Source organism: Peromyscus leucopus, chromosome 23, assembly GCF_004664715.2.
Source record: "Peromyscus leucopus breed LL Stock chromosome 23, UCI_PerLeu_2.1, whole genome shotgun sequence".
Classification (NCBI taxonomy): Eukaryota; Metazoa; Chordata; class Mammalia; order Rodentia; family Cricetidae; genus Peromyscus; species Peromyscus leucopus.
The window spans coordinates 41,857,927-41,873,685 of NC_051082.1; the positions used below are offsets into that span (position 1 = coordinate 41,857,927).

Below are 15,759 nucleotides of genomic sequence, written 5' to 3' on the forward strand. Positions count from 1 at the left end.
CGCAGCCCCATAAAAGCCCCCTGCAGTACCAATGGCATCCTCAGAACCCTTGGAGCAAGCCTCTCAACCTAAGGAACTTCCTGTATAAAAGGGCACGAGGTCTCGATTCTCCTTGGGATCATCCTGAGCTCTCAGAACTGCGGAAGGCCAGCTGAGGAGAGCAGGGAGCATGCTGGATGGACAGGGGAACCCTTAGATCTCCACAGAGCCCTTCCTCAGTCAGGAAGTCTAAAGGTCAGTTGGCGCTGGCCAGGGACTCCCATGCATCCATCCTGGACCTACAGGCATGAGACTGGTCAGTCAGCTTGGGTCTTAGTCCTATGCTCTGTGTGTGTGTGTGTGTGTGTGTGTGTGTGTGTGTGTGTGTGTGTATACGCATGCTAGCCAGCCTCTCTGGGCCCCAACACCATTCTTTGGAGGGTTGGCACTTGACCCTCCCTGTCTCCTTGCCAGCCAAAGAACACGTAGCTGTGAAAGGTCAGTGTCATTCCACAGGAATCAAAGGTCTTCCCACTGATGCAATTTGACCATAACAATGTGAAAATGTTAGCCTGGCATTGCCCGTGTCCTTCTAACACAAAACCTGGGTCCCTCCTGGCTCCCTACTTCCACCCCCGGCCAGACAGGTGGGAATGCAGCCCGAAGGCTCACCTCCAGGATGGATCTTTCAACAGCCATGCTGTTTTCTTTTCCAGGTGTGCAAATCAGGGCCCGGGGACCACCCCGCTCTGTGGACACTTTCGAGCAGTCTGGAATGCTCCCACATGGGGACTGGATGCTCCCACAGTGGAGCCACACACACCTTCCAGGTCTAATCCTCCTTTATAGATGACATAGCTGAAGCTGCTGGGCCCTTCGGGTCCTCGGCCCCCACTGTCAGGTGAAGCTAGTGTCCTACACACCGGTGAGTGATGAGATTTATAGACAAGGCTTCCTGTGGCCTAGGGTGGGCTTCAGGTAGCAGGCAGTAGCCACAACAGCTCAGATCAATAATCACACCCCCTCCTGAGCCTTCCAGAAGCCAGTGTGGGAAGCTGAGTGTGTGTGTGTGTGTGTGTGTGTGTGTGTGTGTGTGTGTGTGTGTGTGTGTATGTGTGCTGGGGGGTGGGCAGTGTGGACCCCATGACTCTATGGACACACACCTTGACAGGTGGATCACGGAAAATAGTAGTGGCCTCACACACATGTGCCCATAAAAACTAGAGGACAACCCTGGGTGTTGTGTCTCAGGAGCTGTCCATCTGTTTGGCTTTTGTTATTGTTTGTTTGAGACAGGTTCTCACTATGCAGCCCTGGCTGTCCTGGAACTCACTATGTAGACCAGGCTGGCTTCAAGGCATCCATCCGCCTCCTGAATGCTGCTGGGATTAAAGGTATATGCCACTACACTACACTACTGCCTCTTTTTAAGACTAGGCCAAGACTCTTTGGCCTGGAATTCAACAACATAGGCCAGGCTGGCTGTCCAGAAAGCTCCAGGGATCTGCCTGTCTCAGCCTCCCTATGCTGGAGTTACAAATGTGCACCCGTACGTCCTGTATTCTACACTGGTGTGGGGATCAAAGCCAGGGGGGGCCTCCCGCCTTCATAACAAACACTTTAATGACTGAGCCGTGTCCCCAGGTCCCCTAGAAGGGAGGGTGCTGACAGACTGATAAACTTGCAGGATGGATATCTACCGGACACTTGGCATGGGTCTCAGTGACCACCGAGGACAGGTCTCATGGAGTTGCAGTGGGCACCTGGGACCAGGAAGGGCTGAGTCAGGCAGTGGCTGCTGAGGGTCCATGCAGGGCTGAGATGGTTAACTTCTGGCCACCCACTCCAGGCATGCATACGCCGGCACACGCGTGCCGTCACATACCCACACAGGAACTGCACATGTATTAACACTGCACATGTGTGACACACAGACACCCTACAGTGCAGGCTGTTGGGGGACTTTGGAAAGAAGGGGTTAAAACAAGCACCTCTGATGCTTCCCAGGTCCAGGTGTGAAGGGGGGCCTTGAAAAGACGGCCTGACTACCCCCACCCCACCCACCTGACGAGCCTCCAAGCGGGACACACACACACACCAGCAACTCTCCTGCTGGAGTGCATGGATCCTGTGGTTAAAATACAGCCTGTGTGGGACTGAGGATGTGGCTCAGTCGGCAGAGTGTTAGTACTGGGTTCGATCCCAGTGCCACATCAACCAGGCATGGTGGTGCACACCTGTGATCCTAGTGCTTGGGAAGTGGATGCTGGAGGAGCAGAAGTTCAAGGTCATCCTGGGCTACTTGAGAGTCTGTCTTAAGTTAAAAAAAAGAAAGAAAAAGGAAAGAAAACCACAAAACCTGCACGGCCACTTTTGCTGACATCAGCCCTCTTCCCTCCCACCTCCTGAATGTCCCAGGAGGACAGTCGAGACCCCCACAGCTGGCCTTGGCCTGTGCTGTGGCCTCTTTTCTTGCTGGGAAGCTTGACTTGGCTGTCTTCTCTGCGTGCCCTATCCCGACGGGGGCAGAAGCAGAGCGGGGCTCCCTCCCCAGCGCACTTGGCAGCGTGACACTGGAGGGCATTGTTAGCCAGGCTCCGGGAGAAGCACTGGGGAGGAGGGTGTCCCCTCCTCAGGATCCCGGGTGCAGCCAAAGGCTTGCCCCAGAACTGCTGTCCGAGGACAAAGAACAAGTGGGCAGCTGACCATCAGCCTACAGTCACCTCCACTCACTGACCTGGGGACGACCAGGCAGTGGACCAGCCTTCCTGTCCACAATCTAACCCTCTCCCCCCCCTCCTGCCTGCGCCTTTGAAGAGGTGACATTTCTCACATCCAAGTGGCCTACAGCCCCGTGGCTCCCTGAAAGGGCCTCTGGCATGACCTGATTCCTGGTTCTGCATCCCTGGGTTCAGACACTTAACCTTCCACCCTCCACAGAAGCTGGCTGATGTCCCAGACCATCATCAACCCCTCCTCCTATCACAGCCAGCAGGTGTCCCTGGCTCCCAGGTACCTCCTTTCCTGGAATAAGCCAAGGCTTCATAGAAATGGCAAGTGCGTTCTATTCAGAGGTGCACCTCTCTCATGTTCTGAATGCCTCTCGGGCACTCTACGTCCACTCTGACTTGGGACTCCTGGCATTCTGTCCTTCCTTCCTTTCCAGAAGAATCCAAAACGCTGCCCTGTGGAACCTTGCCCCTGAGGAGGAGCAGGAACAGTGCTTGCCCCTCAGGCCTCGATTTCCCTTGTCTGCTCAGGAGCAGAGAATGCAAAAAGGGCCCAGCGTTGTCTCCAGGTGGAGCTGAGGTAAAGGAAGGAAGCATCCTCAGATGTTCCCCAAATGACCCCAAGCCACGTTCCTTTCCCCAGGCCTCCAGCCATCCCCTGGCTCTCACTGCACTCCACCTGGAGGCAGTTTATTCCAGACTCCCCCAAGTCCGGGATCCATGCGAGCCCCGGTCCCACTGGATCTCTAAGAGCACTCTGGAGACGTGACTATGGCTACAGACAGCTTCCACAACTTACGAATCCGTTTCTCTTAAAGCCAGGTTCTGGGGCTACTGGCAGCCAAATTGACCCTAAGTATGTGTGTGGAGGGGTCTGTTACAAATGAGGGGCCCCACGCACCTCTTGTGACCTGCTGGGCCAGAGTCCTGGTGCTGGGCCCAGGAAGCTGCATTTTTAGCAAGCTTCTATGATTCCACACAACCAAAGCTGTGGCTACTGCCATGGGCATCCCACTGAGGCTCTGGCCCCTAAAGGCTAGCCCGCTTATCATCCATATTAATACCGACTTGCCTGTACCCAGCTCCCCCAAGGATGCTTGTAATCTCACAAGAGTACCATAAGCTCCCAGGAGACAGGGTTTTATGGGATCGGGGCCATACTCAGGGTTGGAGATGCTGCCATCCCCAACTCTCTACCAGAGTCTAGGACACTGGTCCACTGACATGTTGGAGCCACCACGCCAGCCAGAAGAAGACCCAAGACATTAGATACTTGATGCAAGGTACATGAAGGGCCTGACAAGCGTGCATACGTGGGGACCGAAGTAGGCCAGGACACAGAACCTGTCCTCTTGCCCTCCGAATTCTCCAAGAGACAACTCTGGAGCTGCCACCCACCCTACAGATTGACTCCGGTTGCCCCACACATCAGGTCCCTCAGACGTAGGGACCCCCCTCCACACACACACACTCAGTTCAGCAGTCTTGTCCTTGAGGCTGGATGGTGGCCCTGCTATTATTACTCTTTGTGGTGGTCTGGGCCTATTATTCCAGCACTGGAAGCTGAGGCAGGGGGATCACAGCTTCAAAGCCTATTTTCTATAGAGTGAGTTCAAAAGCAGCCTGGGCAACTTACGATGACCCTCTCTCAAACAAAACAAAACAACAACAACAAAACCCCAAAACACAATACAACACGGCCACCGTGGTAACTTATGCCGGCCACCATGTGCACTGCTGACCTGCACCATAGCAAACAGGCCCTGGCCTCTGGAAAGCAACACTGGGATCTGCTACATGGACGCCCAAGAGGCCTGTGGACTCTACTCCTCCCTGTTACCCAAGGCCAGCTCAAGTCTGGACCCCTCCAGAGGCTTCTGGAACCTGCCACAGACCCTACTCAGGCTCTGGCCTCTTCCACACCATAGTGTTCTTGGGAACTGTTTCCCACCCTTCTGAGGCTGTGACCCTAAAGCAGTGACCGGTCTGTGCTGAGGAGGCCTCAGAAGAGAAGTAACTCAGGTTCTGGAGGTCGGTAGGACAGCTTCCCAGTGGATGGAGGCTCCGTGGAGAGGGAAGAAGGGGAGAAGCTGGGCATTCTGGAAGATACTGACAAGGTGGATCCCTATGGAGCTATTGTGTCAGATCTGCACCGAGATCAGGTGGGGAATGAGGACCTTCCTTGGGGGACACTTGAAAAGTGCCCAGAACACAACCTTCCGCCTGGCAGCTAGCAGAGATCCCAATGGGCAGCTGGGCTTCAGAGCCATATGCTGCTGGGGATAAGCCCAGGCCACTGAACAGTGACACAGAGACATCTCTGGAGCGACTACAGCCAGTGTTGCTATGAGACCTAAATGTTGCCCCTCCTGTCCCTTCAGAGACCTGCTGCCTGGCACCCCTGTCCACTCTCACCTCTGGCTGGCAGACATTGGCTGCCTTTGCTGGGTAGAGACAGGGTGTCTGCCTCTGGCCGACTTTAGGGTAGTGCTCTGGAAAAGTACTAGACCGCTGTGCCCCAGGCAGAGGACACATTTGGTGAACCCAGTCACACAAGTCCCCAGAGCGCTCAGGTATGGCAGGCAGGTGCAAGGGTCAGCCTTTACTTCCAGGAGGGAAAGATGTTATCAGACACTCAGACCCAGAACAAGGAACTGCCTGGACCAGGGGGAGGGGTGGGGCTACAAGGATGTGTGCTTCCTGGAACAGGAGGGGTCTTTGAGGAGGCTGGGAACCCACGGCCCCGGGGTGGCCACCAACAGCTCCCTGCAGGTTAGGCCCAGCCAGATGGCCTCCGTGTGGCTGGGCAAGCTGCCACCAGCTCGAGCAACACAGCCATCTCAGCAAGTGGGAAGTATCATGCTCACCCAACAGGCTTAGCATGGGCAGCCTGCTTGTGCTTTCGGGGATGGGGGTGGGGGGATAAGCAAGGCTCTGAGTTCACAGAAAAAAAAAAAAAAAGTGAAAATAAATCAGTAGTCAGCCAGGCATGGTGGTGCATGCCTGGAACCCAGCACTCAGGAGTTAGGTAGAGGAAAAGGATGGCCCTAAGTTCCTGGCCTACACAGGGAGTTCCAGGGCAAGCTGGGCTACGGAGTAAATAAAATCTACTCCCCCCAAAGAGTCATCTGATGTATATATGAAACGAAAGAGTTCTCTCCTAGGACTCATCTGGGGAGAGACGTTGTGCGTGGGCATCACGACCCACCTGTGCGTCCCCCGGACTGTGGCCGACGCACAGCAGAGTGGCACACCCTCCCTTTATGGACAGATCTGGAGCTGGGGGACCGCGTGCTTAGGAGCATGGATGCCCGCAACTTGTGCTGAGGACTTGGGGTGACGCTGCCCTCATTTCAACCCTCCTGAAACCGCTGAGATGTGAGTGGCCCATGAGCCATTTTCCCAGTGGGCTGCAGTGTAGTCTGGCCTGAGGGGGCTTCGAGACAAGGTCCATGGTTCCTCTGCCCTGTCAGCATGGTGGGGCTCCACAGCCTCACGGTGGTAAGGGGGGCGGGCTGTCCTGTCGCCTCCATGTCCTCATGTGGGCTCTGGACCAACAGCTTGGAGTAAGAAGGGCCTGTGGGAGACTTTTGAACACCTGCCTCTTGGTCTGTGTAGGTCACTCACTCAAGTGCACTCGAGGTAACCCTGGGTAGGGGTGCCAGCGAGGTGCTGGAGGACACAGGGCATTGTGGCAGTCCCTCCCCTCAGTAGCCACACCCGGGGAGACCCAAGACTAGTGGCCAGTGGCACACTTCCCCTAACAAGGATCTGTTAGTCACAGGGACCCCCCCCCCCCACACACACACCTTGGCCTCTAAGATCAAAATCAGCTCCAGATGGCCGCACCTGGCCTTCATCCTGAGGCCATCCGCTGCAGGAAGTTGCAGATCTGGCTTTTTAAACCACCAGATGGGGCTGGAGAGGGTCACGAGCCATGCACCGTGGTGATGGCTTCAAGCAGGGTAGTCTGCGCTATAATCCTGGGTTGAGGAGAGAGGGAACCCAGGAAATCCCAAGCAAGGTGCCTGAACAGGCCTTCTATCACAGGGATGCTCCACACCGGTCCCCAAAGGCCACGAGAAAGGCAGGCAGGCAGGCATCAAGGTGCCTACAACCTTCCACATTCTCTTTGCCTTGTCCCCGGGGCTGAAAACACCGAAGATGCCTTCAGAACAACTTCTCTGAGCGCTAACGAAAACAGAGTAAGTGTTGGTTGTGTTTATTCATGGGGATGTGAGAGCGAGTTCTCCTGTGCAGTCCTCTGGGCTGAATAAGGATCCCGCAACGATGTCCACATGGGGATCTCCAGGGATCTGAGCACACAGCTCCTTACAGGGGAAGAAGGAACTCAGCACACACTACTTGGGAACTGCTTGACACCGTTTTCCTCATGGTACAGCGAAGGAAACCAAGGCAGAGTTAGGAAATAACCTGCCCCAGGCTAGGAAGAAGTGGGGCCAGATTTTGCAGCTGAACGGGCTGACACCCCCAGTCCTGGCACGGAGCCACACCGAGCTGTATTGGCTACAGACCAGGTCTGGGCCTGGGGCTGACTGCCTACGCCCTTTCTGGGGCCAGCTGAGGCAGCAGTGGTGCCTGGCTAGAGGGCAGAGAACCAGCTGGGACCAGCCTGCTCCCCGCCTGGCTCCAGTGCCAGCAGGCTTCTGTGGACCTCTCCAATCACTCACAATACACACGCCAATCAGCTTGTTGCTGACAACTGTGAATACCCACAGAGAACCGTCTAGGTGCGGGGCTCTGTCCTCAGAGCACCAAGTGTGCCTGCCGCATTTGCTCTTCACGGTTCGTGAGCGGTGTTGCCAGAAGCCCATTCCACAGATGGAACTCGGACAAGATGCCAGAAGTTGGAACTCAGAGATCTGGGACTCAGAGAAGGTGCCAGAGGACACCAGCTGGGAAGCCAGAGAGAGGCTGTCTACACAGCCTCTGCCCTCCTCCATCCGCCTGAGGCCTCCTGTGTGTGCCTGACCATCTAGATCAGTGGTTCTCAACCTGTGGGTTGCGACCCCTTGGGCTCGAACAACCCTTTCACAGGGGTCTGTCTCCTCAGGCCACTGGAAAACACAGATATGTACATCACGATTCATAACAGTAGGGAAATGACAGTTATGAAGTAGCAGTGAAAATCATTTTATGGTTGGGGGGGGTCACCACAACATGAGGGTTGAATTATCAGGGAAGTTGAGAACTACTGATCTAGACGGTGGAGGGCACTCACTGTGGACTTAAACTAATGCGGAACTTATCCTATCTGGGTGATGGAGGATCAAGTCCAGGATCAAGGCTGGGCAGGGCAGCTCCCTCCAGGGGTGTCCGCCATCCCTTGGCTCACGGCTCCATCACTCCATCTCTCTCTCTCTGTCTTCACAGGGTTTCTCTTCTGTGTTCAGCACCTAGTATTCCCTTTCAGCTCCCATGCACAAAAATGTGTAATTCTAAAAGGAACGCCGGAAAATCCAGGTACTCACCCCAATCCCCAAATTCCTATTTATCCACATCTTCAAAGACTCTATTGCAGAATAAGGGCATGGGGCTGGGGCTGGCTGGCTGGCTGGCTGGCCGCTTACCTTGAAAGTACAAGGGCCTGAGTTCGATTCCCACACAACCCATGTGAAAATGACTCTAGGTTAATTGGTAAGTCTCAGGTCAGTGAAAAGATCCCATCTCAAAAGATGAGGATGGCTCCTGAGGCCTGCAAACACAAACACACCACACACACACACACACACACACACACACACACACTGCATACTCATCACACACACACTGCATACTCATAACACACACACACACATAAAAAGAGAGCATTTACAAGTTCCGGGGATTAGGAGCTGATGTTTTGGGGCATTCCCTATCCCGGGGTTGATGTCAAGGACACAAAACCTCAAGGAAGACAAGACCCCCCCTTTCCTGCTAAGTGCACAGTGGGTCCCTGACTCACCAAATGAAGGCGTGGAGGCAGAAACCAGTCCTTCTGCCTCCAGTAATCTTCCCGTCACTCACACAGCAGAAAACAGCCCCCTTGTCATTAGGGAGATATATTAAGCTATTTAATACCAGGCTTTCTGCAAGTGAATGTTCTGGAAGGTGAGGGGGCTTCTCCTTGGGAGAAGATCAGTGTGACCTTCAGTCCTGGAGTGCTCAGAGATGCTTCATGCTAAATGTGGCATTTCTCGTTTGAGCCCCTCGGGTGCCTCTGTGTACCCGTCTTGTTTAAAGCCTCAGGCACTGTGTTTACACATCAGTCTCTCTCAGGTGGAGCACATATGGGCCATGTCCTTAGAAGCTTGAGCGCACGACATCTGAGGACAGGAGTGGGACCCACAGGCCTAGCCAGGTGGCTGCTCTCCCCTGGTCTTTCCCTGGCTGTGGGTGAGAATCAGAGGCAGGGAGCCCCCGAGGACTGGGTGGGTGGATGGTGGCAGTGATGTGTCATAACTCTTTGTGCGCGGGCAGGAACATGTGCCAAGAGCCCCAAGAAGGCAACGTCCTCACAGCGAGGGGAGATGTGACTCTGTGTGCCCCACCCTTGAAATGGACCAGTTCCCTGTGTGTCTGGAGGTAGCGGGGAGGGTCCCTTTGGTAGGATAATTCCTGCTGGCTGCCTCTGGAGGACCCTTGAAGGCCATGGGCACCCTGTCTGTGTGCCTGCACTGCTTCTTGTTCATGTGGCTTGAGTATCCTAAAGCCTCTCCGTCTCCAGCGAAGCTCCAGGGCCAAGACAGGTGAGCTCTCCTGGGTGTGGTACCCTCAAGGAGCATGGGCTTGGCCAGCATGGTTGGCTTTATAAACACACGGAGGCCGTCAGCATGCCAGCACATGTCAACAGTTCTAATGCTGAGTGGTGGCCATTTACTGGGCTACCACTGTGGAGGGACATGGATACAGTCAGGGACAGGGAGGCTGACAACCCAAAAAAGCTGCTCAAGCAATGGCCAGACGGTGTCTTCGTTTCTCCCTGGGGTGGCATTCCACCACAGCTCTGTAAGAGGGGCAGCCCTCAGACAGGACCCATTATCCTCCTTTGCTCACAGGTAAGAGTTTGCACGCAGGCAAGACTCCGTGCCCCATTGCGTCACGACTGTCTTGAGCCCAGTCTCTTAAACAGCTTAGGGGTGTCTAGATCAGCAGGGGGCACCTGAGCTTATAGTGCTCAAAACTGCCACAATGCAGGATCCCAGTGTCTCTGTGAACTGGAAGATTCCTGGGTCTCTATGGAGAATGTTTTCCAGAGCCCAGGGGCCCAGAGGCACCATGACACCCCTGCCCTGCTTCTTATGTTGACTGTTCTATTGTGGTGCTAAGGATTGTTCCCAGGACTTCATACATGCTAGGCAGGTGCTCTACCACTGAGCCACACCCCAGCCCCTCACTGGGGGATTCTAGACAGGTGCTCCACCACTGAGCCACACCCCAGCCCCTCACTGGGGGACTCTAGGCAGGTGCTCTACCACTGAGCCACACCCCCAGCCCCTCACTGGGGGATTCTAGGCAGGGCTCTACCACTGAGTCACACCCCAGTCCTTCACTGGGGGATTCTAGGCAGATGCTCTACCTCTAACCTATTTTTTACTTTAAAATTTTGAGACCAGGTCTCACTAAGTTGCCCAGGCTGGCCTTGAACTCACAATCCTCCTGCCTAAGCCTGCCCAAGTACTTCGGATGACAGGCCTGTTCCAGCCACTAGGCCTGGCTGATTTACTTATTTGTTTGGGAAGCTTCCTTGCTTGTTTTGGGTTTCCCAAGAAATTCATAAGGCAGAAGGTCTTCTTTCCTTCTGTGACCTGGTGAGGACCTGTGCACCAACTGTGACTCTGCTTCTCCACTGGCTCTGACAGTCTGGTTGTACAGCCAGAGCTTCAGAACCAACTGGGGGATATGCTGATATTCAGATAGCCAGGACCCTTCAAACTCCTGGTCCAGCCAGCTCTGCACAGTGGGGTGTAGGAGGTAAAAAACGGCTGGCCTCTTGGATGGCTGAGAACGAACTGGAGCAGAGCCTCCCTGCTATGGCCAAGTCAATGACAATCAATGATGATTCAAAGGTTTGTAACCTGGGGAAATTCAAAGTCATGCAAAGATGACCACCAAGGGGCAGACTAGGTTTGAAAATCACAGGGGATGACTGGGGAGATGACTCAATGGGTAAGGTGTAATACACACACACACACACACACACACACACACACACACACACACACACATGAATGTATATATAAACATCCCCTCAAAACAATAGAATCAGGACTGGGGACAGGCTTACTAGGTAAAGAGCTTTGCTATGCAAGTGTAAGGACCTGAATTCGTATCTCCAGCATGCATATAAACACTAAGAGGGCATGGGGACCCACTGTGACCCCCACCTCAGGAAACTGAGATAGGCAGCCCCAGCTATAAGCTGTCTATCTACACTAACCACATCTTCAAGCTCTGGGTCCACTGCCTCAATACATGAGGTGGAGATCTACACCCACCTTTGGCCTCCATACGTGTGCACATTCATGTGTACGGGGGATCTGCGCACACTTTTGTGAACACACATGCCGTGCACACATGCTTGCATACCCCCAAATAAATAGAATAAAATAAAATGGCAGAGAGTGGACTTGTCTGAGGTAAGAGGTCTCTCATAACTTTGAAACTGTCCGCAGCTCAGCTCGGAGGGAACCGGCAGGGAATGAAACCGCGCTCTCCAGGCTCCAGGAACGCAGAACCCTCTTCCGTGTACCTCAGTCAATTTATTTAAAGGTGATAAAAAACAAAAACAAAAACAAAAAACCGAGACGCCAGGAACGACAAGGCTGGGATTAAATATTTAGCCCAAGTTGCTGTTCTCATCTTGCTTCCCCTCCAAGGAGCCCTCGATGTTTAGAAAATACCAATAGGGGAAATAAACTGAGCCCGGAGCCAGGAGCTCACATCTCAGACTGTTCTCTGGCTTAAGGAAGGTCTTAAATCTAGAATTTCCTTTGGGGGCCATTAAAAAACAACAAAACTGAAACAGAAGACTAAAACCGAGCAGATCTAATCAAACTGCTTTGGAATGAACGCCCCCCCCCGCCCGACTTTCATCTCCTTCCCCCGGAACGGAACGAGGCAAATGAAAAACGGTGTTTCCCACCCTCCTTTTAATCCTCTGCCCCCACCTCAACACTGTGGGCTCCCTCGCGACTGTCACAGCCACAGAAAAAAGAAGGACGACACTTTCCGCGTGGCTGTTAGGAACAACTTTGGAGAAAAGGACTTGTTGGATTTTTCAAAAGTGTGGGGGGAGGGGGGTCACCTTCCCTGGAGCCTCCGGAGAAGAGCCCCAGCATGAATGGTGCCGAGGTCCCCAGGAGGCCACCAAGGGCGCCAGGGCTCAGCAGGTGCAGCAGCCTCTGAGCTGGCTTCGCTGGATTTTGTAATTCATTCTCATCCCTGCCCCGTTTCCCAGCATCACTATATAGTTTGTTAATAATTCCTTTTTGTGGTATTAAGTAAATAGCCTTCCAGCTGTTGAGTGAGAACAGGAGCTGGCTAACTGCTGAGGTCAGCCTCAGGCAACGCCATTTTGGCCATCTGGGAACCAGGTGGGTGCCAGGGCAGTGGGGGGTGGGGGGCTGGGGAGTTGGGGGTGGGGCTAGTGGGGCCTTAGCAGCCAGAGAACCATATCTCAGGCATTAAGATGGGGCCATGGCTGGGGATGTGGCTCAGTCAGTAGGATACCTGCCTGTGATACACAAGGCCCTGGGTTCAATCCCCGGTAACCAAAACCAAGCCAAGCCAAACAACCAAACCAACCAACCAACCAAACAAACAAAAGCCCAGAAGAGTAATGGCACAGGCCTGGAACCCCAGGCCTTAAGCTGTTGAGGCAGGAGATCACAGGTTCAGTGCCACCCTCAGCTACATAGTGAGTTTGAAGGCAGCCTGACAGGAGACTTGTCTCAAAAAATGAAAACAAAAGAAAGTGATCAGAACAGCTCGAAGACCTGTGCTGACCAGATAGACTGAAGGGAGGAGGCTGCGGTGAGTCCCAGCTCTGCAGACACATGGTCTGGGGGCATTTCCTTCCTGTGCTCAGGGTCCTTGTCTGTGGATGTATGAGGACACCATGGCTCTTGGGAGGTTGGCTGAGACCTCTTCACCGAACTGGAGGTAGCATGGGATAGTTCCTGATCAGTCTTTTCCAGAGGTTCAAGAGGGATAGAGGTGGCAGCTGTGCCCTGAAGTTGGACATGGGGACCCCTAGACAGAAGGAGAAAGGCCACAGAGCTCCAGCTGAACAAAGCGGGGATGACAAGGGAGACTCTTTTACCAGTGGTCCCACGTGGCCCTCTGATTGGTCAGCTCCACCCCTGCCTTTCACAAAGATCACCGCGGATGTCGTGGACCTCATTAGAGTCTGCTTGTTCTGCTGACAATGGACCTCAGCAGCTAGCAGCTGTTAGAGGTGCAGGCAGGCCAGGAGCGGAGGGTTTGTGCTGGAAGGCTCTGAGCCCAGGCTCAGCTGAGGACAGGTTCCCTGTGGGGGGCAGTGCACAGGCCTCTGAGGCCCCTGAACTCCTGCTGTGTCCCAGATCTTCTGCTTCCTGGATCTCTAAGCTGACTCTGTCAGGGTTATTGCTTGCTTGTTTTTCAAATTAATACAGATCATGTTCTTATGACTACAAATATAATCCTCAGATCTGAAAATGACCCAATTGTCTACACCTGAGCCAGTGTTGTACTATCCAAGGCAGGAAGGTGACACTGAGTGCTCCAAAGAGAGTGCTCCAAAGAGAGTGCTCCAAAGAGAGTGCTCCAAAGAGAGCAGCAGCTGGGAATGCCTCCAACACCAACAGACCCTTCTGCAAAGTCACTGCAAGGACATGTCCACCCCCCCCCCCCACAGCATCTGCCCCACAAGTTCAGGTCCCAGCTGCCACTCTGTAGTTACGACTTTGGCTCTGACCCAGATAAATGTGCATATGCTCACACACGAGCGTGCACACACACATCAGGTAGGAACAATGCAATATACACCCACATGCAGGAGCAAACAGAATAAACACCCATACATACAAGCACACACATGTAATAAACATGAGCACATACAACACATACTCACACATAAAAGCATATACATGCAATATGCACATGGGTATATAATATATATATTATATATCCATATAAGAACACACATACAATACATACTCACTCCAATACATACTTACTCATGTGCAAAACATACAAGAACATGTGCATGAAATATGGAAACACAAGAACATGCATGGAACACATACTCATGTACACAAGCACGTCCATGTATATATGTACACACAGCTGTACACTCTCACCCAGAATGTATAAACCTATGGATGCATGTTCCCGACATGCTGTTTACTCTCACACTGGTGTTCTTCATGTTTCAGTTAGTTCCATCGGGCCTCTCCCCTCTGCCTTGCTCAGACCTGGGTCCTGGATCTCCCAGCCCTCAGTTAACCTCAGTGGCAACCTCCTCCCCACCACCCAAGCCCTTGGGGGAGCAGGACATTTCTTACCAGTCATCTGCTCCTCACAACAGTGCCTGGGAAACCAGACCACAGGCCTCAGGGAGGAATCAGAGACTAAGATGTCCAGAGGTGCTGGGCTGCTGTGAACCCTGGTTCCCTCCATCCTCGTGCCCCGGTGGGGCCCACCCCATAGCTCATGGGATGTTCTCAGGAGGCGCCCCCATCCCCCACCCCCACCCCGCAACTGCCCATGCTCGGCTGAGGGACTCTACCCAGCGGGTCATATCACAACACACGTGCAGACCAGCTCACAGCCACCTGGCTCTCAAGTCTTTGAGTGGCCTCCAGGACTGTTCCCATTGCTAAGGCGCCCACTATTCCTGACACTCACGTCCTTGCTACTCCAGGGTCTCCTGTGTCCAGTTCCTCTCGCAGGGCCACAGAACTGCCCGCCTGGTCCCAACTCCTGGCCCTCTGTCTACAGCTTTGCATCCGACGCCATCTCATGCTCTTGCTGCCTCGTGCGGCCCGGGGAGCACCAGAGGAAAGAGTGCCATAGCCCATGTTCCCACCAGATGCCATTCAGAAGGTGGCTGAAGCGCCTGTAAGGCCTCCTGTGCCATCACGGGTCCTCCCTGCAGCTACTCTCTACCTCCAATCCTGCTTTGAGGTGCTCTCCTCAGAATCCGTGCCTGCTCGTAAGAGTGGCTCTCTCTGCGCAGAGCTGGTGGCAGGGTTGCCCTGCCAGCCCTTAGGCTCTCGGATACCACCACGTTCCATCTTCCTCTGCCTGGGTGTGCTCCACTCACAATAGGATCTACTCCCCTCTGGAGTGCCCCTTTCACTAGTCTGTGTTGACTGTCTCCCAGGGTGGGGAAGTGTGTCTTTCTCATGGCGGCTCAGCAGCCACTCAGAGCGAAAGTCCAATACGCATGCCAGGTCGGGGCTGGGGCCATACAGAACACGGAACAGGCCTTCCCCAAGGATTCTGTCATCCAGGTATAGGAAGGCTACCTTTCAGACAAGTTCCATGTGCCAGAGGCCAGCAGCCTTGAGAGTGGTGAGTCACAGAGCAACCCAGATGGTATGCAGGGGTTCAGGAGGCCCCTTGACGAAACGAGTAAAGGTCTAAGGTTCTGATCTGTGATCCTCACTGAGGAGCACATGGAAGTCTCAGAAAGCCAGAGGGCCAAGCCACAGTACAGCCAAGGATGGGCACAGGCTGGGAGACCAGTGTGAGCGGACAGTAGATACAAAAGGGGCCTTGTCTACTTCTGGTCAGGCCCAGGCCTCTGCTGGCTCCACACCGTGACCAGGGTTGGGCAGTCTGTTTGTTTTAGGGGCCTGGTGAAGGCTCTGAGCAACGAAAGCATGAGCTGTTCACCAGCAGGCCAGGGGATCCTTGGAAATCTCTAACCCTGCTCACTGGGCCTCAAACCTGAGTGTCCCTGAGCCTTGCCAAGACCATCCCTGCATAAAGTTCTGTCTGTCAGAAGGCACTCACCCCAGGAACATGCTTAGACCCCTTCCTGACTTCAGAACTTCTTTGA

The 15,759-nt window shown here is 54.0% G+C and overlaps 1 protein-coding gene across 1 annotated transcript in view; it reads right to left on the minus strand.

The window, feature by feature from the left end:
- The window catches only part of Fam20c (FAM20C golgi associated secretory pathway kinase), a 54,530-nt gene that overhangs the window by 17,150 nt on the left and 21,621 nt on the right, over nt 1-15,759 (minus strand). The window lies entirely within an intron of this gene.